The sequence below is a fragment of the Pseudorasbora parva genome, chromosome 5, assembly GCF_024679245.1.
Source record: "Pseudorasbora parva isolate DD20220531a chromosome 5, ASM2467924v1, whole genome shotgun sequence".
NCBI classification, from domain to species: Eukaryota; Metazoa; Chordata; class Actinopteri; order Cypriniformes; family Gobionidae; genus Pseudorasbora; species Pseudorasbora parva.
The window spans coordinates 49,240,009-49,266,264 of NC_090176.1; the positions used below are offsets into that span (position 1 = coordinate 49,240,009).

At 43.2% G+C, this 26,256-nt stretch overlaps 1 protein-coding gene across 2 annotated transcripts in view; it reads right to left on the reverse strand.

Moving 5' to 3' along the window:
• Window positions 1-26,251, reverse strand: part of tanc1b (tetratricopeptide repeat, ankyrin repeat and coiled-coil containing 1b) — a 237,498-nt gene extending 211,247 nt beyond the window's left edge. For both annotated transcript variants that reach the window (XM_067444607.1, XM_067444606.1), the window contains exon 1: window positions 26,127-26,251. The gene's annotated coding sequence lies outside the window, so the exon portion shown is untranslated. The remainder of the gene's footprint in view (window positions 1-26,126) is intronic.
• Between the last annotated feature and the right edge of the window lie 5 nt (window positions 26,252-26,256).

Sequence of the window (26,256 nt, forward strand, 5' to 3'; positions counted from 1 at the left end):
GTAATAATGGAATACATTTGGTTATAGGACTGATGCGGAAAGGCCGCCCCATCGTCACTGTTCATGAAGTGCTGAAGAAGATCCGGAGCTGAAATTCAGATATAATAGGTTAAAAACACTTTCCTAAGTTTGTTATAAGCAATCAATTAATTCACTTCTTTGTCAACTATTGATCACAAAATTAAGAGTTATGCACATTAAACTATTGTGCATGTTCTTTTTTATATTTAATGCATTTGTGTTATTTCCAATGCATGTAATATTATCAGTTTTAGCTGGAATTGTATTGTCGATCCATCCCTATGAAAAACATCACATACTTCACTTTTAAACTGTGTATTGTGGAAGTTCAGAGGAACAACAGTGAAATAAAGCTCTTTAACTTCTGGGTTATCATTCTCTTTATGAACACTTGTAATAATCTTGTTTCTAACTAATCCAGAATAGTTAAAGGTGGGGTAAGTGCTTTCTGACAACCGTTGTTGATATTTCAAATCACCAAAACAAACACGCCCCTACCCCCAAGAGTCCCGCCCCTATTTTGATAGCTCCGCCCAACTCATCAGTAACCCAGGCAACGACTATCGCAGAATCTCTGTTACTAACCCAGGTCGAACAGTCAATGAAAAAATAAACCTTTCTATCACAAAAACACAAACCGTTCTCATGAACAACTCGACAGTATGAGCACGACAGTCCAACCTACGACAGATTACCAGATTATGACCAGATTAGAGTTACAGCGATCACAAAAACACAAACCGTTCTCATGAACAACTCAATAGCGACACGAACACGACATGTTCGAAGATAAACCATGAAAAGAGGAAACAAACATATAATATCTTACTTGTCGGACACATTTTGTAAGCTGACGGTTGAAACAGACCGTGAGGAGATTTAGATGCTCCATACAGTGTGGAAATGAACGGGTCTATCACAGCTAAAGTGTGTGACAATACAATCACAAATGGACAAACAAGCGAACATGACGCAAGTATATTAGAGCAAATCAGCAAAAGCCAGCATATGCTAGTTCTCAGCTAATGTCAGTCGTGTGTTTTGAATAATGATGTTCACTGAGCGCTCTTCTCACCATCCTTAGTAGACACGCCCCTTATTGCTGATTGGCTACAAGTTTGTTATTGGACTCGGCCTGATTCCATTTTGTAAAACAGTTTTGAAATAGCACTTTCCCCACCTTTAAAGCTACACTGTGTGATATTTTCCCCCATCGAGCGGTGAAAAGGTATATGACCATCCAGTGAATATTAGTTTCTGTTCCTCTCAATTCTGATTTCATTTTAACTCCTACGGTGGCCGATTTAGTCCAAGATTAACATGGCAACGGCAGCCCCCCTCTTCACATTTGACACGGTGCCATCGTGTGCTGAAACGCGAAAGGTGAAGCTTGATTTAACGGGTATGTCCCTCTTTGGCTAATGTACTGTCAAGATGGGGGGGCAACATGGCGACCGGCATTCGAACCCCTCACCCGTATGTAATGGCATATTATAAACTTACGAGAATACTTTATTACTTGAAAGAAGTAATTATACATTAATGAGCACATATATTTTTGAAAGAAGTAAGTGTTTTTAGCTAAGAATACAGTAAAAAAGTTACAGTGTAGCTTTAAAGCTCTTTTCCACCATGTCACAGTTCTACCCCACCTTAAAAAAACACTGCACAGCTAAACAATAGGCAGGTTGACGTGTCGACGGTGCCATCTGCAGTGCACAGGAAACGGACGCTGCATTGTTCTGCTGATCGCCTCTGGCTCCTTCCACTCACACACTGAACCGTCAAAGCCCAGACGAGCCCTGAGTGTCCTCAAGAATCTCACAATTACAGCAGGTTTACACACTTTTCCATTCTCTCGCTCTCCAAGCAACTCTTTTCAATGAGCTATTCCGGCATGAATGATTCCTCTGAGTCCGTGTCCAGCGTCATGACAACCGCGAAACCAACTGAGTCGGGCCTGCTTTTGTGACGGGTCATTTTTACTAAACTGTACTTTACATTGTCCCATCATGCACGGACATGCATTCGCATTTTAGATGGATAAAATATAAATAAAAAAAGATAATTTATAACTTAATATGGTTTATAATTTTAAATCATTTTCTTTATTTTGGTTTGAGTGGATGATTGTCATGTCTGCATGGGCAACATTGAAAAACAAAAATCATCTGACCTAAAAGATTTGACGAATTCTTAAAAAGTTAGAGCTGGAAAAAAATACTACATAGCAAAGAACGACCCCGACAGTGTCTTTAGTGGCAAGAAAATGACTGATATAATTCTCTGAAATGGAGAATTTAATAGATGAAATTGCTATAATGGACAGAGACTGTGAGAATAATGGGCACATTAATAGGAACCGTTAAATGCCCATTGACGAAAATAACCAGAACAAGATAACAGGTGATTGCAGACGGAGGGAAGAGTTCTTCACCTTGAAGCAGGAAATGAGCAAGAAAAAGACAATGAGCGTCTGGAGCGGGCTGTGTCTCAGCTCTATAGACTGCCATGCATTCACAATGACATGAAAGGAAAAGAGCAACAATGACGTTTATATACGAGTTTACTTTAGTCCATCAAACAGCTCTGGGAAACAGGGAAGAGAAGTCTGGAAATATTGCATCTATACTTAATATTCAGTCTCAACAAGAGTGATACTCTCGGTCTTCATTTAGAAAAAGCAATATTCTGCACTTTTGTAGCATTTTATCGCTTCACTTTTAAGAATGCAATTAATAATACTAATACAGGACCAATGAGTTTGTAATGAGGCTTGTCCTGTGTGTAAGCTATTGTGTGACAATTGCCCCACCGTGAAAACAAAAATGCACTGCATGATCAAACATTTAGGTGAGAATTTTATTTTTTTAAGAATAAAAAAACAAGTGTCACCTAAGGTGGGATTCAAAAAAGAAATTCAGGCCCTGAATGAATGTCTCTAAAAAATAAATCCTGACTGGAGCATCCCTACAAATATTTATACCTTTAAATAGATTGGTATCAGTGATCGGTATCGCCAGATACTGCTACAGGTCGACGATCGGCTCCAAAATTCATGATCTAAGCACCCTTTACTGTGTTTACAAGAATACTCACAAAGCATTTTGACATTATTTGTGCGTGTTTGAATGTTTAATTGCAATAAGCAGCCAATTTAGCACTGAGAGGTGGCTTTATGTGCGCAAACTTTGGGTGAGCACAAAATCTGTGGGAATGAGTAAAATTAATCCCATGCTCAGTTAATACAGCAACAATATTCATCCGGAGCAAACGAAGCGAGTGAGGTTTGCAACCAAACGAAGCGCGGGTTTGTGTCACTCGTTATCAGAGAGTTTTGAGAGAGAGAGAGAAAGAGAGAGAGAGAGAGAGAGAGATAGAGATAGAGATAGAGATAGAGATAGAGATAGAGATAGAGATAGAGAGAGAGAGAGAGATAGAGATAGAGAGAGATAGAGAGAGATAGAGAGAGATAGAGAGAGATAGAGAGAGATAGAGATAGAGAGAGATAGAGATAGAGATAGAGATAGAGAGAGAGAGAGAGAGAGAGAGAGAGATATGAATGAATGAACCGTGAATGAATGGCCGTGAATGAACTGAAAGAGAAAGCAAGAAGGGCTTTTTATGCCATCAAAAAATCAATCCAATTTGAAATACCAATCAGAATCTGGCTCAAAATATTCCAATCCGTCATAGAACCTATTGCACTATATGGCAGTGAAGTGTGGGGTCCTCTCCTAAACCATGAGTTTGACAAATGGGACAAAAACCCAATAGAAACCCTGCATGCTGAGTTCTGTAAGAGTATCCTGAGAGTACAGAGGAACACGCCGAACAACGCATGCAGGGCCGAATTAGGCCAATACCCTTTACTAATCCACATTGAGAAACGAGCCATCAAATTTTGGAAACATCTACAAATGAGTGACCCCAACTCTTACCATTTTAAAGCCCTTAAAAACCATGAAGTGAACGCTGAGAAGAGTCCCCTAATTCAGCTGGTCCTGAGGCTGCAAAAACAAACTAACACGACTAACAATAATCAGCCTCAGGACACCGACACCCTCATCCACACAATCTGGCCCAACCAAATGATTAAAGCACAAAAAGAAAACTACCTGACCTATTGGACTGAAACAACACAAAAACAAAGTAAACTGGAATGTTATTTGGCCCTAAACAGAAACTACACAACAGCAGAATACCTGAGCGCAGTGAAAGACAGTGAGCTCAGAAGAAGAATGACGGGGTACAGACTGAGCAATCACACACTGGCCGTAGAGACGGGCAGATACAGACAGAACTGGCTGCCCAGAGAGAGCCGCACCTGCCCGTACTGCACTGCTGGAGAAGTGGAGACAGAGACACACTTCCTCACCAGCTGCCCTAACTATGAACAAATCAGAAACACATTCTATCCTAAATTGGAAATACTTTGCCCTGACTTCATAAAATCAAACAATAAAACACAACTTCTACATGTATTAGGTGAACAAAGAGATTGTATCCTACTAGCAGCAAGATACATTAATGCCTGTCACAAAAAGAGGGAAGAGTCGACCAATCAGTGATGCGCACACACACACACACACACACACACAGAGAGAATTCAAAATTGTTCCTAGAATTCTAAATGTTTACAGATTGTTCAACTTATTACTATTATTATTATTTATTTTATTTTATATAATTCTTTATTTTATGTATGTATGTATATGTACATGTATGTTAATGCTTTGGCAATACATTGAAACAATTGTCATGCCAATAAAGCACATTTGAATTGAATTGAATTGAATTGAGATTTAAAGACTTTAATAAATTTAATACATTAATGAATAACTTTACAGCCATGACTGAAATAGAACAAATAAACATAATACTAGGAGAGGGACAGACAGCGGCACTGGCTGCGAGATACGTGTGTGCGTGCCACAGCCTGAGAGACAGCAGGTGAGTGTGTGTGTAATGTGTGTAATGCATCTGACCTCAGTGTGTCCCTACTGTCCACCACAGTGACCCCCTGAATGTGTGATTGTGTGTATATATATATATATGTTAAAACACTGTGGTATCAAATGTTCTAATTTGTTACACCGGTTATTTAAAGGGGTACTTCAGCGCTGGGAAGATGAATCTGTATTTAAACTGGGTCATCAATGCAGTAGAAATGTGAAATTATTTTTGAATTTGGTGCCTTCTAGACTGAGAAAAGACAGAAAATGTATTTTTGTCCCATGGGGATGAAAGACTACAATTCCCAGAATGCTTCGCTGCCCTGTGAGGCCATTCCCAACGCCAACAACTTGATTACTGTGACGGAGTTAGAGAAGAAACTACAATTAAAAACTGAATGTGTCTGTTCAATATAATGAGTGAGTCACCGCGCGAGTATCACAGCACTGAGAACTAACTGCACGAGTGATAAGAGCTGAGGTAATTGCGACTACACTCGCGGCATACATTCACAACGCGAGTTCAGTCTGGCGCGTTTCAGTTTATGCCTTTGCAAGCTTAACTTTCATAGAAATTAATTTGAGAAGTTAAAAGACTTACATTGCTCACCATAGCTCCGTTTAAATGAGTGCCTGTAGCTGAGCTCTCCCTGCGAGCTGAGTGTAATCTCCCATCCCCCATGCGCAGATACAAAACATGCGGAAATGGCTCCCTCTGCTGGCTGTAGTCTTTAGCCTTTGGGCAAACATTCCTCCTATGATGCAAATATCGTCAATTTGCATCATAGGAGGAACTTTTCCAGAAATAAAATGCATAAATCTCTTGTCTCAGGGGGATATGAGGGGGGAAAGCACAATCATTTGAATATACTCCAGGGTTTCTATTGATACAAAGCCATATGCTAATCGCTGAAGTAACCCTTTAAGTTCAAGTTAAGTTATACGGTGTTGTAATATTTTCTTTCTTATTACTATCAATTATTATTATTTATGTCAATGTGTATTATTATTTATGTAATTCGCTTTGGCAATATTGTATTTTTACATTCATGCCAATAAAGCAATCTTGAATTGAATTGAATAGAGAGAGAGATAGAGAAAGAGATAGAGAGAGAGATAGAGAAAGAGATAGAGAGATAGCGAGAGATAGCGAGAGATAGCGAGATAGAGAGAGAGATAGAGAGAGAGATAGAGAGAGAGATAGAGAGAGAGATAGAGAGAGAGATAGAGAGAGAGATAGAGAGAGAGATAGAGAGAGATAGAGAGAGAGATAGAGAGAGAGATAGAGAGGGACGGACGGACGGACGGACGGATGGACGGACGGATGGACGGACGGACGGACGGACGGACGGACGGACGGACGGACGGACGGACGGACGGACGGACGGACGGACGGACGGACGGACGGACGGACAGACAGACAGACAGACAGACAGACAGACAGACAGACAGACAGACAGATAGATAGATAGATAGATAGATAGATAGATAGATAGATAGATAGATAGATAGATAGATAGATAGATAGATAGATGCGCTGGTAACGTGTATCTGTCCTGTGGAAAATGAGTATTGGAAGCGTTTTAGATATTTCGGTATCAATATGTTTCCAAAAAAACCACTACATTGCACTGTTTATTATTTCAGATGCCTTTTTAAAAGATTACAATTGTCTACCGGTATATAAAATTCAACCAGCCAAAGTGGCTAGTAGGAGTGACTGCGTTACACGCCACTGCTGAAATACACACGCATTGGGCAAGTAGGTGGGTGCTAATGTCAAGCCCTAAATACGATCCACACGCTTGAACAAAACAATAATAATAATTTAAATTAATAAATAAATATAAAGTCCTCTTTTTTTCTCCTAAAGCGGTACTTGGTTGACCTGGATCTGTACTTGAACTCAACCCAACCTTCTGTGGAAAGTCATAAAGTTTCCGCTCCCAACTGACAGGAATGATCACAGGTCTAAACAGAACACAGACATCCCAGAAACAGGCGGTTTTCAACACCCCGAGTTAAGTGACTCACTCGCCTCTTCAGGGCAGAAAATGAAGTCATGCTGACACTGGGAAGTTTAGAGTAACTCTGCCTCACACTAACATCCCCTCTACTGACATACAAGAAGAGATTAGGGTTGGGAATTGAAAATTAATTCCAATTCTGAAATCGGATACTTAAGGTCAGGAATCAGATACTTGTTATAAAATTTAAATTTAGACTCTGTGAATACTGAATTGAGTTCTCTTTCACATCTTGCACTTGAACGGACAAATACACAGAAAATTATGACAAAATAAACGTTTTTTGACAACGGCTTTGTAAACGGTTATGTCTTAGGGTTCACACTTGTAGTTCGGTTAGTTTGGTTCGTTTGGTTCGTTTGGTCCGGACCAAAAAACAAAAACAAAACATATAGTCCTGGTCCGCTTAGCGCTCACACTGCCATTTTTAACAGCGAACCTAAAGTTACCGAACCAAAGGCATAGGGAGACGCTCACAACCTGATTGGTCGGCTTATATGACGTAGGAGCTCGCTTACCAAACATCAATGCTGTGTGCGGATTAAACGCCATCATTTTATGCGTGTACATATGGCATGAGAACTCATGAAGAACTCATAAAATGTTTAAAACATTCAAAACAGCAGCAGGATTTCCTCCGTTGTGCAGAAAAGAGACGGCCGTCTCTTATGCAAAAGAAGTCTGTACCGTCAAATGGGCAACTCAAGTCCTTTGATGAGAAGAACCAGGTTTGCTTTTTGTGTGTTTTTTTGTTGCATTTTCAAAACATGCTAGTTGGACCAAATATTGACGAGGCCTTTCCTCGTTGCTCTACGTTTGCCCTCTAACATTAACGTTATACATTTTGGATAAACTGATCTTTCCGCGTCGTCAAATCAGCTGACTATGAGTCGCATCTTGTGACATAGCGCCCTGTTTTTGGTCCGTTTACATGTCTTTGGTCCGTGTTGCGTTCATATATCAATCAAACCGCACCAGAGTTCGTTTGGAAGCGGACCGAGACCTGTCTTTTTAGCGGTCTCAGTCCGCTTGTTTGGTGCGCACCAGGGTTCGGATGACAGCGTTCACAGATGTTCAAATGAACCGCACTAAACAAGCAATTGCACGAGGGTTCGTTTTAATCGAACCAAACATGACAAGTGTGAACGCACCCTTAAGTAAATGTAAACAGTAGTGGTTCAACGGATCGCAAATCTCACTACGTTTTTCGAGTCACGGATCGGATCATTTTTTGGATCAGCAAGATTTTGGGGGTGGGAGTAACTTTGCTTTCCATTTAATTACTTAAAACACACTGAAAGTACTCCGATACCACAGAAAAACTACTAGCCTTACTAATTAATTTCAAACATAGTTAAAGGCAAGTGAATAGTCAGAAAAAATACACAACAAATACACAAATTAAAAGCAGATATATATACAATATAGCCTAACAAAGTAACAAATAAATAAAGGTCTACCTGTAGTATTTATTTCAGGTACAGAAATGTAATAATTAAATGTAAAATAAATGTTATATAGATTTATCTTTGTTAAAGCTGTGTTATTAACATTAATGACATAGACAACAGCAGATATGTATAGGCCGAATTTAAGACCGATCTTTAAGACCGAATGCACGGATCCAAAATAATGACACACATCCTTCTCTTGTTCTCTTTCTCTTGAGAGATAACCAACTGTATTCACAAGAATACTTGCAGAGACTTAATTTTGTGTGCATGTGTCCATTCAAGTGCAAGTAGACGCGAAAGAGGGTGAAATGCACCCTCTCTGTGTGCGTGCGCAGATAACAGAGTGAGCACTGCATTAAATTCTCCTTTGCCTCTTCTAGCGCTGGAATGGTTCAAAACTTATACTATAATGTGTAAACTAGCAAGACAAAACATGGGCAAATTATAAAGGGGGGTGACTTTGTAGTTCATTCGAATCGTGCAAATCTAAAGTAATCAAAAGTAACGCAAACTAACTGGCACTAACTCTAAAGCGAAAGTAAAATGCCCAAGTAGGTTGAGCTTCCAAAGAAATTAACTAAAACGCTCACTCTGCTCCGCACCAGTGGACACACACCATTATGAATGACCGTGGCATTTTACTTTCGCTTTAGAATTAGCACCAATTTGGAAATAGTAAGTTTGTTTTTTTTCTTCATGGGGAACACAACAACAAAACAGTACAATGACAAACTCACTTAAATAAATGTGCTTTTACATTTGGCTCTGAGCTCAAATCTTCCGCTGTCCACTTGTCAGTCAGCTCCTCGCTCTCGTGATGCTGATCTGTGCTGAATCTCTCATTCCGCTCATGCTGTATTAAACAGACATGTTCAGTTTTTAATTGTAATGTCTGTTCTCTAACTGAACTAATTGATTTTACTATAAATAAATAAAAATCTAAACAAAAAAAATCAACACAACCAGTGATGTGGCTGAACACAGGTAACTAGTTTATTAGTTAGTTGTTTTTTAGGCTGCAAATTTTTGTTCACGGTATTCAGCTGCAACAGAATCTTTAGCAAAAAGACAGAATAAAAATGTTTTTCTTTACCATATTGCAATCAAAACTGTGAATCCACAAGAATGGGAATTGTAATCAGAATCACTAAAGTTCAAACGCCCCTATAAGAGACACACTATGAGTCAATGTGAGTCAACTACAAACAGCATGTATTTTAGATTTAAGGCACCTGAGGGCCCACTATTTTTGGTTATCTTATGAAGACAACAGAATTGACAGTAAAACTTTTGGAGAGCATCTCCCATAAAAGAGAGAAGCCTGACTTTTTAAAACTGGGAAATATTTTTCTCTCTCTGTATTTCTTATTTACTCGTAATCTGAAGATAAAGAAAGTCAATATGAAAAATGTACATTATATCTAACATATCTATAGGTGTTACTATTATATCAATCGATAATGTCAAAAGGCTTTCACTTTATAAAATTGAAGCCATTGATCTAGAATCACTTTCAATCAGGCTATCGTTTAATAAATTAAATCTGTGTAATAATGTTGATAATATAATTTATTCATTAACCATATATCCTACTAAATATCTACAGTATCACTAATGCAATATTGTTTATGATTTATAGGAGCGCCGTCACATTAATCACCTGAACTATTGATAACAGAGGAAGAAGAAAGTGTGAGAAAAATCAGATACTCTTCCCTAAACAAAGTTGAGACTTGTTTTCACTGCCAGTTCAGTTTCACCTGAGGCTGTGGAAACTAAATCAACCTGACAAGACAGCATTCATTCACTCCAATATATACACACTATAGAAAGACAAAACGCTTCTTCCTTCCTTCACTCAAAGAGCACTGGAATTCAATCCATACGGTCTCCACCTACATTAATGCATCACAAGAACATAGCTATAGGAAAAGTTTCTGTAATAATAGAGTCAATCGTCATTACTTAAGGCCTTCAAACGGATCAGCTACACAGATGTAGGTTACTGTTATCTGGCTGAAGTAAAATATTAACTTACCCAGTAGAAAGTCTCCTGGCAATCTCTAACTTAAGCACAGCAGACTGTCCCTCAGAGAAAAGCTGGGTCCTAAAGCTAAAAAATACTATAAATCTCAACACTTTTCAGGATATTCACAATATTCTATATATCACCGGGAACTTTTATGTTAATTAACTCCATACAGCCAGCAGAATTATTGTAAATATATCATAAAAATATTTCATAAATCACCCAGCCCTGCCTAAACTCAGCTCTCAGTGATGGAAAGCTGAGTGTCATAAATGTGAGAATTCCCCCACATTCCTCATGAAGTGCAAACGAGTGAATGTGAACGAATGCCATGCACGGCTCCTCTGCTGATAAACACGTCACAGGTGATCAGCTGCCGCAGCTAACAGATAAAACTGTGGGAACTGACTAGCAGGTCAAGAGCAGAGGATAAACTGTGCAAACGGGAAGGCATTGAGACTCAAAAGAAGAGAAATACCTGTCAATCTGAAATTAAGAATGACGTTGCATATTAAATGCTAAGCCCGATCTCACAAAAATGCGTATAAATAGTACGAGTGTGCAATCTCGTGGATTGTATACTCCAAAAAGAGTTGTCGCGCATATGGTACGCGGTTTTTCGCGTGCATATGATACGCACTTTATGCGGTATTATACGAATGAACCCCCCACCTCACCACCCTAAACCTACCCAAGAGCATGTCATATGCACGCCATAAAGTGTGTATCATATGCACGCAAAAAACTGCGTAGCATTTGCACTCCATTCCATGAGATTCCTCGTACTATTTATCCACATGACCATGAGATCGTGTTGTAAATGCTGTAAATGTTTTACTTTGAAAAGCTTCCCTCGAAAAGCTCTCAAACGCAAAAGTTGCCGACATCTAAGCATTTGTTCTGAGTAAATAATAATAGATCTAAGCAATTGTGTTATGATTGACGTTGAAAAACAGACTTTCTCTGTTGTGAATTAGGAATAACATTAAAACAAGAAAAACTGGCCTATTCACAACAATTGGCTTTTGTGAGATCTGTTTTATAACATTGACATAGTAAATCCACAAAGCAATTATAAAAAGTTACCACCACAAATAATTCAGACTCAAACTTTTGTCAATTATGTTCAGGATAAAATTTTATACATTTAATAATAAATAAATAAATTACTTTGAGTAATCAAATTGAGTATCAACTACACATAACCCAAATAATATGATAATGACTTTAGGTGTAATTATTGGAAAGTTAATCACTATAACAATAAACAGAGATTGATGAGACAAATTTACAACCAAACTTCACCTCTGAGATGAATTGCAGGGGAAAAAGCCGATTGGTCTGAATGTTGTGTTAACTTACGGTATTCAATTCTGTTGGGTACTGAATTAAAATCAAATAAAACAACATCAATTAATATATTTCAAGAATGAAGTTTCTGAGCCAAAAGATGATGGTGGTGCAGGAGGGTTTGGCTGACAGATCCCTTAACTATTCAGACCACCACCAATCAATGTGACAAAACGTATAACTTTCTTCAAAAAGTTTCTACAGGATGCCATAGACACAGAGGAGGAATGGCAGAGGAAACAGAATAAAAAATATATATATTTTTTTTTAAGTGCACCTATAAAAAAAATAACAATAGGGGTTAGACACTATGTTTGGCCCCTAGCAGTGACATAACAGTAAACTACAGTGGCAGAAATGGGAAGGAACTCAACACAGTGGCAACAAGAAGAAAAAAAATCTCACTCTTATGTTTTCTCTGAGCCGTCATGGCAGTGCTCTACATTTCACAGCCTGGTACGGTTTATTCTGCACATTCCCACATAGCGAGCTCACCGCACGTCCAAAAATGACAACTCAACCAAAACACACACAGTGCTGTGGTCCAGTATAAGTCCCCTAACTGGTGCGCAGGAGTCTGTAATTCTAGGAGTAACAGTCCTCTGTCTGACTACACCTTTGGAAAGTCTGGCTGCACAACGTTCAGCTCTGGGTCAAGAACTTAGACAGGATGAACAATCAAATTCATCTCAAATGAACAATCCGTGCTCATTCTGTTTCTATATGCAGTGGGTTTATCTAAAATAAATACTATTTATATAGCAGCTCTACGCACTTTTTAAAGCTAGTGGGATTTCCTTCCTTATAATGGCCGTTGTCAATAGCAACGCATAACGCATAAATAATAATAATTTGGTCTAAATATAATCTCTAATATTAGATCTGTAAATGTGTTCTCAAGCAATATTCTCATCTGTGTTCTATCAGCTATAATGCATTTAAATCTAGCATTTTTTGTGTGAGAGTCCTAGCAGTATCCTAGTGAAATAATGCATATCCATATTTTGATATGATTTGACAATTGACAGTTTATTTAAATTAAATATCCAAAAGGTGTGCATCACACCTGACACATTCAGTTTTATGACTGTAAGTCATCTTTTCAAATGCTATTGAAGTTAGAAACAATTATTATTATATAATTTTTCATATCAGTCGATATCGATAAATATGACGATAAATGTAAAATCTTTAAAGTTTAAAGGCATATTTTTGCCCCTGAGTGAAAGATGTAGAAAACAGACAGTTAACTGTAGTTTTAAACTATCCTTTATTGTCGAAACATGACAAACACTTCCCAAACAGTTGAACAATTGATTAAAACTGAGGTAGATTTATTTATTAAAATCTTAACTGTGGCCAGCATTTTTTTACTCTACACTATATATCAATAATATCATTATAAATACTTAATTGTGTAAGTAGTAAAACACTAAAAACGCGAACGGGCAAAAAAAAATGCGTTTTAAGTTTTGAGTTCCCCCTCTCTTGCCTCACAGTGGATTGGTCCACCGTGCATCTCTCTCTCTCTCCCACACACACACACACACACACACACACACACACACACAACGCATCCATCTTACTACTGACTGACACACACACCACTCCGACAGTGGGCCGGTCGGGAGAGGAGAGGAGGAAGAGAGCAAAGTTCAGTATTTGCAGATCTCCAGAGCTCTGTCTAGTCTATTTTATTCATTTTAAACATCGGATGATATTATTTCTCTTTTGATACAGGCGATGTGTAAGGGATAATGTACACCCAGCCGGTTGTTATCGCAGAATAAACCCCGACAGAGTGATCAGGATCAGTCTTGCATCACTCTGAAGGGGTTTATTCTGCGATAACAACCGGCTGGGTGTACATTATCCCACTTATTACACGGCTACTAGTCTCAAATAAATAATTATTAGACACAAAATATTGTCTCGAGATTACATATTTTATTAGCTCTTACGCAAAGCTTCCGCGAAGGAAAACAGTTCCAACCTGCTTTAAGCCTTTATCTATTGCTGAAGATTTGCCATATGCCCTTGCTAAATGTTGAAAATGAATGCTGAAAGGGTTAGTTTACCCAAAAATGTTACTGTGGCAAGGGGGGCGTGGTTCAGCGAGGTCTGCAGCGGGAGAGAGAGCCGCGGGACAAGCGGTAAGTGAGTGGGTTGGAAGCAGATTAATAACACCTGTCTCTTGTTCTAGTAATGAGCGCGGAGAGGGGATAAAACCTCGGTGGAACCGGAGATCGAGGAGAGAGAGAGATCGGACGGTTGATACGAACGCACAGAGACTGAGATACCGGAAGCCGGAAGTGCCGACCCGGAAGTGATCGAGTGTCTATGAGAATCCACACCGCAGTGTGTGTTGTTGAAGTTTATTACAAGTTTTGAGTTATAATAAAGAAAGTATCAACCGTCCAGCCGACCCCCGTGTCCTCTTCCTTCCTTCCATTATCGAACTTTACTACAGTGGTGGCGAAACCCGGGAAGGAAGTAGGACTGCGCCGCCGCCATGACAACACCAACACCCTCCGCCACGCCGTTTGCGGACATCATCACCTCTCTCGCGGCCCTCCACCAGGAACAACATCAGTCCATGCTGGAACTGCGGGCGGACCAGGAGCGCCGCTTCGAGGCCATTGTCCGCGGCCAGCAAGAGGACCGCGAGAGGTTCCGGAGCTGGATAGACCGGGAGGTTCGCACCGAAGCCGCCGGGCTCGCCAGCGCACCGGTCCACGTGCCCCTACATAAGATGGGGCCACAGGACGATCCCGAGGCCTTCATCGAACTGTTCCAGAAGGCAGCGGAAGGCAGCGGAGGCCTGCGGGTGGCCCCGGGCACAGTGGCCGGTGCGCCTCATACCACTGCTCACGGGAGAAGCCCAGGCGGCCGCCCAACAACTGCCGGTGGCGAACCTCCTGGATTATGAAGACCTAAAGAGGGCCATCATCCAGCGGGTCGGCCGGACCCCCGAGCAGCATCGACAGCGGTTCCGCTCGCTGGAGTGGGGTGAGACCGGTCGGCCCTTCGCGATGGCCCAACAGCTCCGGGACGCGTGCCGCAAATGGCTATTGGCCGGTGGAAGCGACGTGGACCACATCGTCGATCTGGTGGTACTGGAGCAGTTTATCGCTCGGCTCCCCAAGAAGACCGCCGAGTGGGTCCAGTGCCACCGGCCCACGTCGCTGACGACGGCCATCAACCTGGCGGAGGACCATCTGGTGGCGTGCCCGGGGGTCGGCGAGCCCCTACTAACCTCTCCCTCTCTCTCTCCCCCCTCTGTCTCTCCTTCTCGCCCTGTCCCTCTCCCTAGGTCCCGCCCTCCAGGGCCCCCTCGTATTCCCCCCAGAGGCCGGGGTGGAATGGGCCCAGGGCAATACGGGAGTTCGAGGGCCCCGCCCAGGGGGGCGGGGCTGCTGGGGTTGGGCGGGGATAACGGTTCCGGTTCCACCCCCCCTCCGCGCTCATTTTCCAACCCATCAGGGGCGGCGGGCAGGCCTGGGCTGGCCTGCTGGCGGTGCGGCGACCCGGACCATTTTGTGGACCGATGTCCGATGATGGACATCGGGACAATGATCCGGGTCCCGGACTTCCAGCGGACCACCCCTGATCAAGCAGGAGAGTACCAAATTCCTGTGAGTATCAAGGGGGGTACATATCAGGCCTTGGTGGATTCAGGCTGTAACCAAACCTCGATCCATCAAAGCCTGATGCAACCGGGGGCATTGGATACAAGCCGCATGGTTAAGGTGCGGTGTGTGCACGGGGATGTGGTGGAATATCCGGTTGTCCCAGTCACGATACAGTTTAGGGGAGAAAATCATAGTGTTGAGGTGGCGGTTAGTCCCCACCTCCGGCATACGCTAATTCTGGGGACAAATTGGCCCGCCTTTCCGGCGTTATTGGGGTCGTTATGCGCGGATGCCACTTGGGAGAACAAGGCTAGGAACGGGGCGGTGCGAGTGCAGGTTGGCGAGACTGATACGGGGCCCTTGGGAACCGCTTCAGAGGAACCAAGCGGGGTCGAGAGACTGATTCTCTCGGACCGCGATGACTTCCCTCTGGAGCAGTCCCAAGATGAGACTCTAAAACATGCTTTCCAACAGGTCCGCACTATCGACGGTCAGTCCCTCCAACCCGCCTTGCCCGTCACGTATCCTTATTTTGCCATAATTAAGGATAGGTTGTATCGAGTGACCCAAGACGCTCAGACAAAAGTGGATACAACCCAGTTGCTAGTACCGAAGAGCCGCCGGGAAATGCTTTTCCAGGCGGCTCACTCTAACCCGATGGCGGGCCACCTGGGACAGGCGGCCACACTGAATCGTTTAATGACCCGATTTTTTTGGCCAGGCATTCATGACAACGTGCGCAGGTGGTGCGCGTCTTGTCCGGAATGTCAGTTGGTAAACCCACTGGCCGCTCCAAAAGCACCATTGTGCCCCCTACCATTAATGCAGGTCCCCTTCGAAAGAATTGCGATGGACCTCATCGGGCCATTAGAGCGATCCGCACGCGGACATCGTTTTGCGCTAGTTATCGTGGACTACGCAACACGATATCCGGAAGCAGTGGCTCTCCGCAACATCTCTGCGAAGAGTGTTGCGGACGCACTGTTTCGTTTAATCTCCCGAGTGGGGATTCCGAAGGAAATCCTCACTGATCAAGGCACGGCGTTTATGTCACGCACGTTAAGCGAATTGTACGGATTATTGGCCATTAAATCCATTCGAACAAGCGTCTATCACCCACAAACAGACGGCTTGGTCGAACGATTTAATCGCACTCTTAAATCCATGATCCGTAAATTCGTACAGGAAGACGCCAAAAATTGGGATCGGTGGTTAGAACCCCTCTTATTCGCTGTGCGAGAGGTCCCGCAAGCCTCCACGGGGTTTTCCCCCTTCGAGCTTCTCTACGGACGGCAGCCCCGGGGGGTGCTGGATGTCCTACGAGAAACTTGGGAGGAGGGACCTTCTTTGGCCAAGAACGAAATTCAATATGTGCTGGACTTGCGAACAAAACTCCACACCTTGGGGCGGCTATCTAGGGAGAATTTGCTGCAAGCCCAGGACCGCCAAAGCCGGTCGTATAACAGGGGTACGAGACTACGCAAATTCACACCGGGAGAGAAAGTGCTCGTATTACTCCCTACATCGAGCTCTAAATTAATGTCGAAGTGGCAGGGGCCGTTTGAGGTCGCACGACAGGTTGGAGACCTCGATTATGAAGTGATACGGTCCGATAGGAACGGGGCACGTCAAATATACCACCTCAATCTCCTTAAGAAATGGAATGAGGTGGAATCAGTGTTGTTGGCGACGGTGATTGGGGGAGAGGATGATCTCGGGCCAGAGGCGAGCATCAAAGCACAATCGGTCGCACTGGCCCCTGGGGGAGATCACCTCTCACCGTCCCAACTCACTGATCTCTCAAAACTACAGGCGGAGTTCGCCGACGTGTTTTCGCCCCTACCGGGACGTACCAACTTAATTCAGCACCATATCGAGACCGAGCCGGGCGTGGTAGTTCGCAGCCGGCCGTATCGCTTACCTGAACACAAGAAAAAGGTAGTTCAGGAAGAATTAGGGGCAATGCTCGATATGGGAGTAATAGAGGAGTCCAACAGTGACTGGGCGAGCCCGATCGTTTTGGTCCCTAAAACCGACGGCTCGGTCAGGTTCTGTGTGGACTACCGCAAGGTGAACGCAGTGTCGAAATTCGACGCGTATCCAATGCCGCGGGTTGACGAGTTGCTTGATCGGCTGGGCACGGCTCGATTTTATTCGACATTGGACTTAACGAAGGGCTATTGGCAGATCCCCTTGTCTCCATTGTCCAAAGAAAAGACAGCTTTCACCACGCCGTTTGGATTGCACCAATTTGTCACGCTTCCTTTCGGGTTGTTCGGGGCGCCCGCTACCTTTCAGCGCCTCATGGACAGGATTTTGCGTCCCCATGCCGCATATGCTGCTGCCTATCTGGATGATATCGTGATTTACAGTCACGATTGGCAGCGGCATATGCAGCATGTCAGGGCGGTCTTGAGGTCGCTGAGGGGAGCGGGGCTCACGGCCAATCCGAAGAAGTGTGCAATTGGGCGGGTGGAGGTAAGGTATCTGGGCTTCCACTTGGGTCATGGGCAGGTGCGTCCCCAAATTGATAAGACCGCCGCAATTGCAACCTGTCCGAGACCCAAGACCAAAAAGGAGGTAAGGCAGTTCTTGGGGCTGGCGGGATATTATAGACGGTTTATACCAAATTATTCGGACCTCACCAGCCCTCTGACTGACCTTACTAAAAAGGGGCTACCAGATACGGTCCAATGGACGGAGCCGTGCCAGCAGGCCTTCACCCGAGTTAAGGCTGCTCTATGTGGCGGGCCGCTTTTACACTCCCCTGACTTTTCTCTCCCTTTTCTGTTGCAGACTGACGCGTCGGACAGGGGGCTGGGCGCAGTCCTGGCCCAGGAGGTGGAGGGGGGAGAGCGGCCGGTGCTGTACATTAGCCGTAAGCTCTCGAAGAGAGAGGCTAAGTACAGCACCATCGAAAAGGAGTGCCTTGCCATCAGGTGGGCCGTTCTCACCCTCCGCTACTACCTTCTGGGGCGGGAGTTCACCCTCTGTTCGGACCACGCTCCTCTCCAATGGCTCCACCGCATGAAGGATACCAACGCGCGGATCACCCGTTGGTATCTAGCTCTTCAGCCTTTTAAGTTCCAGGTGGTCCACAGGCCGGGTGCTCAGATGGCTGTGGCCGATTTCCTCTCCAGAAATGGGGGGGGGGGCTGCAGGCCGGACGGCTCCCCGGCCTGAGTCGGGCGGTGGGGGTATGTGACAAGGGGGGCGTGGTTCAGCGAGGTCTGCAGCGGGAGAGAGAGCCGCGGGACAAGCGGTAAGTGAGTGGGTTGGAAGCAGATTAATAACACCTATCTCTTGTTCTAGTAATGAGCGCGGAGAGGGGATAAAACCTCGGTGGAACCGGAGATCGAGGAGAGAGAGAGATCGGACGGTTGATACGAACGCACAGAGACTGAGATACCGGAAGCCGGAAGTGCCGACCCGGAAGTGATCGAGTGTCTATGAGAATCCACACCGCAGTGTGTGTTGTTGAAGTTTATTACAAGTTTTGAGTTATAATAAAGAAAGTATCAACCGTCCAGCCGACCCCCGTGTCCTCTTCCTTCCTTCCATTATCGAACTTTACTACAGTTACTCACCCTCAAGTTATCGTAGATGTATATGACATTCTTCTTTCAGACAAATACAATCGGAGTCATATTTAAAAAGTCCAGGGTAACGTTAATCCCAGCAGTTGTTGTAGTTGTGTTTGAAGTCCATAAAAAATGCAGCTGTCCGTCAAATAACGTGCTCCACACGACTCCGATGGGTTAATAGAGCCCTCTGATTCGAATCGATGCGTTTGTGTAAGAAAAAGATCTATATTAAGAACGTTATAAAGGAAACCTGCCTTGATGTCTTCCATTGTAACTCACGACTGTTTAAGCCACACGATGGCGCCAGCGTTAAGCATAGAAGTAGTACCGGTCAAGATAACTCGTAGTACCCGTATGAGCGGGTGTTATCTGCAAATAACGTACCGCTGGAATGCGCGATTGACCAATCAGAATCAAGGATTTCACAGAGCCGTGTAATAAGAGTCATTAATACATCACCAAAGACAAAAAACTATGATAGCGATTTACAAGTTCGATGTTTTAGTGATTATAGTTTGGTAACGTTAGCTTGTGGTCAGTCATCCACTACAACTTACAAGGTGATAATAAGCCTGCTGCGCGTGAATGTAGTTAATGTAGATTTACCGCTGTGTTAGGCTCAATGTTATCTGGAAGAACTTTGAAGAATCACGATAATTTAATAATTATATTCCGTGTGGTGAACCTATGATAAGCAGTCTACGCACGTCGCTCTGTTTTATGTCGGATGGGATCGCCAAAATATCTCCAAACCACTGAAGTTGAGCGAACTAACTTGTCAGCGATATCGGTGTCCTCCGAGCTGGTCGTGAGCGCTGAGTTTTCTTCATTCCCTTTCATTTTTCTCGCTCCACTTCCCTCCGATCCTCCAAGCCTGTCAGCCACTGTGACTGTAAACAACACCACGTGCAGCACCCAGAAGCCCGGTCTGCAATGCGCAGAATTACGAATAGCGCGTAAGGAATATATCGAGAATTTATCGAACTATTGTTATCGTTTTATTGAGGAAAATTATATTGTGATAATTATCGTTATCGTTTTATCGCTCAGCCCTACTGTTGAGTCAAAGATTCAAAGACCCATTCATAAACAACTGCCTCATTCTTGAATGAATCAGTCGTTTGAACGAATCATTTGAATGAATGACTCCTGCTGCCACCTACTGGTGGTTTAGTTTAAATGTTTAAAAGTATATTTTTTTATATACTTTATATGTATATTTAAAAAAATCTCATAACATTATTCCATGCAATTGTCATTTTTCAGTCTAAATTATTTAATTAGATTGGTAACAGCCCTTTAGTGTCTTATTCCATCCATCCATCCATCATCTTCCGCTTATCCGGGGCCGGGTCGCGGGGGCAACAGTCTAAGCAGAGACGCCCAGACTTCCTTCTCTCTGGCCACTTCCTCCAGCTCCTCCGGGGGTACCCCGAGGCGTTCCCAGGCCAGCCTGGAGACATAATCCCTCCAGTGTGTCCTGGGTCTTCCCCGGGGCCTCCTCCCGGTGGGATGTGCACGGAACACCTCCCTGGGGAGGCGTCCAGGGGGCATCCGAAATAGATGCCCGAGCCACCTCAGCTGGCTCCTCTCGATGTGAAGGAGCAACGGCTCTGCTCTGAGCTCCTCCCGAGTGACCGAGCTTCTCACCCTATCTCTAAGGGAGCGCCCAGCCACCCTGCGGAGAAAGCTTATTTCAGCCGCCTGTATCCGGGATCTTGTCCTTTCGGTCATGACCCACAGCTCATGACCATAGGTGAGAGTAGGAACGTAGATTGACCGGTAAATCGAGAGCTTTGCCTTACGGATCAGCTCCTTCTTCACCACAACAGACCGGTACATCGCCCGCATTACTGCAGATGATGCACCGATCCGTCTGTCAATCTCCCGTTCCATCCTTCCCTCACTCGTGAACAAGACCCCAAGATACTTAAACTCCTCCACTTGAGGCAAGAACTCTCCACCAACCTGAAGTGAGCAAGCTACCCTTTTCCGACTGAGAACCATGGCCTCGGACTTGGAGGTGCTGATTCTCATCCCCGCCGCTTCACACTTGGCTGCAAACCGTCCCAGTGCATGTTGAAGGTCCCGGTCTGAGGTTGCCAACACGACAACATCATCTGCAAAGAGCAGCGATGAAATCGCGTGGTCCCCAAACCGGACACTCTCCGGCCCTTGGCTGCGTCTAGAAATTCTGTCCATAAAAATTATGAACAGAACCGGTGACAAAGGGCAGCCCTGCCGGAGACCAACATGCACCAGGAACAAATTTGACCTACTGCCGGCAATGCGAACCAAGCTCCTGCTCTGGTTGTAAAGGGACCGTACTGCCCTAAGCAAGGGGCCCCGGACCCCATACTCCCAGAGCACCCCCCACAGGGTGCCACGGGGAACACAGTCGAATGCCTTCTCCAAATCCACAAAGCTAATGTGGACCGGTTGGTCAAACTCCCATGAACCCTCCAGCACCCTGTGAAGGATATAGAGCTGGTCCAGCGTTCCACGACCGGGACGAAAACCACACTGCTCCTCCTGAATCCGAGGTTCCACTATCGGCCGAATTCTCCTCTCCAGTACCCTGGCATAGACTTTCCCAGGGAGGCTGAGGAGTGTGATCCCCCTGTAGTTGGAACACACTCTTCGGTCCCCCTTCTTGAAAAGAGGGACCATCAATGGCAGTGCCTATGGACTAGTGTCTTATTATTATTCTAATTGAAATATTTGATCAAATATAAAATGAAAGACGAAGCATAGATTTAATACAATATGGGTGACCTTTAAAAATAAAATTAAAAATAAGGGAAAATATTACAAATATGCAGATTTAAATGTGTAAAAGTTGATTGAATATTTCTTTAGAATAAATTATATCTACAACAAAAAAAAACGTATTTTTTCCAGACAAGCAACTTTTGTAATCAGACACTTGATTGACAATGTCTGGGCCCTGATATATATAAACATTTTAGTTGTGGTGCTCCTAAAGTTTTGATGGTGCTCCTAACTTTTTTGGGGGTAAAAGTTTATTTGGGGCCCTGTTACAGCAAATAAAAATGTGGTCAGAATTTTTAAACATCCATAATTAATAAGTACTGATTATTTACCAGACATAACGAAGAAAACAAAGCTTGTGGATGTTCAGTTTACTACTTCTAAGCACCTCCAACAAAACTGAAATTGCATACTTCACCTTTAACCTTACTCATAATAACTGGTAAGATATAATCGTTAGAATCATTTCGAGCCACAGTCAAGATAAGTATAATCTGTGCCCGGAAACACAGATCATATAAAGCGTTTCGACCTCCCACAAAGCACTAGAATTAGTTTATTATTTTCCAGCCTGACAGCATCTGAGCGTCCTGCTGAAACAGACACACAACACAGCTTTTGTTTTGGACGTAACACAACCCTCTCCCTGGCCACTAGCACAATGTTATTAAATGAGCGTTTCCCTGCAGGCCACCAGAGTCACCCCCCAGCCCCATAAAAACGTCCCGTCATGATCTACAGCCTGACAAGCAGTCGCTGGTGCGGATGGAGTCAGTGAGGGCAATTAAGAAATATCGCTTTCATTCCAGTTGGCACCGCCGCACCATTAGCACTGCGTGACAGAGGAAAAACCTAATTTTCCAACATTTGTTTTAAGCTTCAAAGTGCATCTGGCAGCTTTATTTAACAAAGCCAAACAAAGAAGAATGACTTTTGAACCTAAATCTCTACAGGTGTGTCATATTGTGAGTCACACAAACTTTCCGAATCATTCCAGTGGATCCTCAAGCAAAGCAGATGTGCAGCATAATGGCCATATTGTGAAGACATGGTTTGAAGACATCCAGGACTAGAGGTCTTTTCATGCCCCTCTGTATCTACATGTGCTGTTTACATGTGGTACCAGCACCTGTTGTTTGCCAGCTGGCTATGAACCATGAGACGGGGTTCACTTCCCACACTTTCTGACCAATTACTTTTACAGTCGTTATGATTTAAGGCACAATATGTAAAATATTTGGATTCAATTATCCAAAAACCACTAGAACAAAGTTATATATTTAGTTGATTTGTGTACTTACATTATCCCAAATGTGTCCATGAATATTTAAATCCAGAGAAGTAAGCTATTTTAGGATACGGACCGCGTGCGTCCCCTAGCAATGACATAATATATCATTAACCTCGATTTACCTTGTAGAAACCATGGAAACACTAAAGACGCTTTAATATATAATGGATTTGAATAGCTGTTTGGAGACATTCACGGACAGAAAACGAATCATTGTTAAACAGCTCAACACAGTTATTCTTATTGTTTAAATCTCTTCTTGATTTACCACGAGTATTTTTTTGCCATGCCTAATGTCAAACTAGCTCAATGCCGTGTGAAAAAGTGTCTCAGAAGCGCTGAGTGCACACACAGAGTAACATTACAATTTTCAACACAATCAAATTTGTGTAATATAGGGGTGTCCATGGTTAACCGATTGACCGATTAACCGTTAAAAATTGCGTAACCGAGTGAAGCATTTTGCTCGGTTAAGTGGCGTCAATGACGTGCCTTGAATTTAGTTGTAATATATGTTTGCACCCCTATAGACCGCCAGAGCGCTCCCAGACATTTGTAGTATCCATAGGGTTAGGGTAGTATCCACAAGAAGAAGTCATGACCAGCTTTCTAAGCGGGCAAAGAAAGCGTGGGAGCACTTTAAAAATGAGAGTGACGGGGCGAAATGCAAGTATTGCAATGCAGTGCTTACCGCATTTTTCAGGCTATAAGTTGCTCCGGAGTATGAGTCGCATCAGTCAAAATATGCGTCATGAAGAGGAAAATAACACGTCGCACTGGACTAAAAGTCGCATTAGGGCAGAAGCAGAGCGGGAGCCGCGTGCGCTGTGCATAACGGATCAGAAGAAAGAAAGTTTGAAGTGAGAAACTTGTGAATGACTAGAGAAAAGCAGAGGTTACTTTAACTGTAATGAAGAAAACAAAAAAGCTGATCGCGGACTGAAAGCAAGATGGCCAGAGCTGAAGGGACGAGTCCACAGATGCTTGAACTCTCTGCCGGGAGAGGCTCATCAGCCGCGCGAGTCAAACGCTGAGTCTGCGTGAATCATTCTCGGCTGCATATTTTACTAACATTACACGCTCTAATCGTGAAGGCACCCTCGCGGCCACTCGCATTGCTCGTGAACTGGAGCGCATCTCATCCTAATTTAACGAAACTCAGCGTACGCCTCGCAGACATGAAATAGATCTTAAGAAACTTGAAATGTCTTTTAACATTTTAAAACGAAAAGAAATAGGCTACTCTCTGATTGTGTAATCCATGATGTGCATTTCTCTCTATAGGCGCGTTCACTACGGAGATGGTGGTCGTCAAATTAATAAGCTAAAAATAACCCTGACGCACACTACGGTTAACCGAGTATTAACCGCTAAGGGCCTCGGTTAACGGTTAATGAAAAACTTGAAAACGTTCCCCACATACGCATGAGCGGAAAAGGCAAAAGCGCTACTATGACATAATAAAAGCTTGAGACATCATCAAGCTACGCCATTGTTTTGAATAAGTGACCTCTGGAGGCAAAACAATTACATACCGTAATCACTGTACAGAGATTGCATTTAAAAAGAGACCAGAGCTGAGCATAACTTAATATATGACTCATTATAGAAATATTCCCAGAAATATTAAGATTTTTTTAGAGTTTCAAATCACTAAATCACAATTTGAAAATGTCCTGGTTTTCCATGACCGTGGGAACCATGAACAGAAAATCCTTGGTAAGCTTTCCTAAGGGTAGGGAAAGGAGTGCCCTCTGTCAACAGCACATATCCAACCCTCATGACTGCATTAAAACTCCATCACAACACTGAAGGACAGGGATTTCGGCTTCTTTATGATCCTAGCTTACACTGCCTGGAGTTATGGGCCATTTTGAAATTGAGGCATTACTATTAGCAATAATGCATCATGAAAAAAAGCCACAGTGCAACAAAAAAAAAATACTGTAACAGACCAAAAAGTAGGCATCATATTAATTGTACATAAAAGACAATTATTTTAGACCAAAATGTAACCTAAATAAGATATTCACCTGCAAATGGTGGCAAAATGGTAACACTTTAGTTTAGGGTCAAACTCTTACTATTAACTAGTTGCTCTTAGCACGTAAATTACTAGGATATTGGCTGTTTATTAGTAATTGCAGCACATAGTTATTAGTGAGAATTGGACCCTAAACTAAAGTGTGACTAACAAAATATATTATTATATAAGTGCACTACCAGTCAAAACCTACTTATTCATTGTTAGGACAAATATCCACCATTTTATAATAATAATAAAGGCAACAAACTATGACATAACACAAATGCAAGCACTTCTTGATGCTTTTTCTGTCCATCATATCTGGCTTATAACTGTTTAGTATGCTAAAAAAAAAAAATATTTTCAACTATTTAAACAGGCACATTTAGATACAGAAAAAGTTCAATATTTCCAATAAAGATAATGAAAAAGGATTAACGTTAATTTCGTTAAAGTTAAGTGTCAATCATCTGTCAACCGTTGGACAAACGACTTATGGGAGTCTGAGAGAGAGCGGTTTCTATAATAAAAACACATAAACTATGTGGAAAAGCACATTATGATGAACAAATAGAGAGATTCAACCTATTATAAAAGTAACAATGCTTCCCACTACAATCGAAACATCAGAAAGTGAATCTCTGCGACTCAAAAATTCATGAATTCCCATTATAGGAACAGATGATCCCAGCTGGACACGCCAAAAATCCAGCTACATGTGTGAAAGAGATTTCAGCCTACATTTAAACAGTTTATACAGCACATCCACAACGAAAACACCGAAGGGATCCCATGACAGAGAGACGGACAAGCCTCGGCATATTCCGTTTAACGTTAATCTGAGATCGGGAATCGCGAGCGAAACTAATTATCAACAATATCAAACTTCAGCTTAACTCTCGAGCCTTTGAAAAGGATGTGTGGAGACCTTGAACACTTAATTGATATCCAACGGCCAGCTCTGAAGATGTAAATGCTACATTACCTGATTTATGTCATGAATTATCCGTCCGGGAAAAGTTTTGAGGACGCCGCTTCTCTCTCACAGACAGTGTGGAAGCGCGCCCCCGGCTCCTCCCTCCGCGCGCTCACCACTGAGGTCATCACGACGTCTA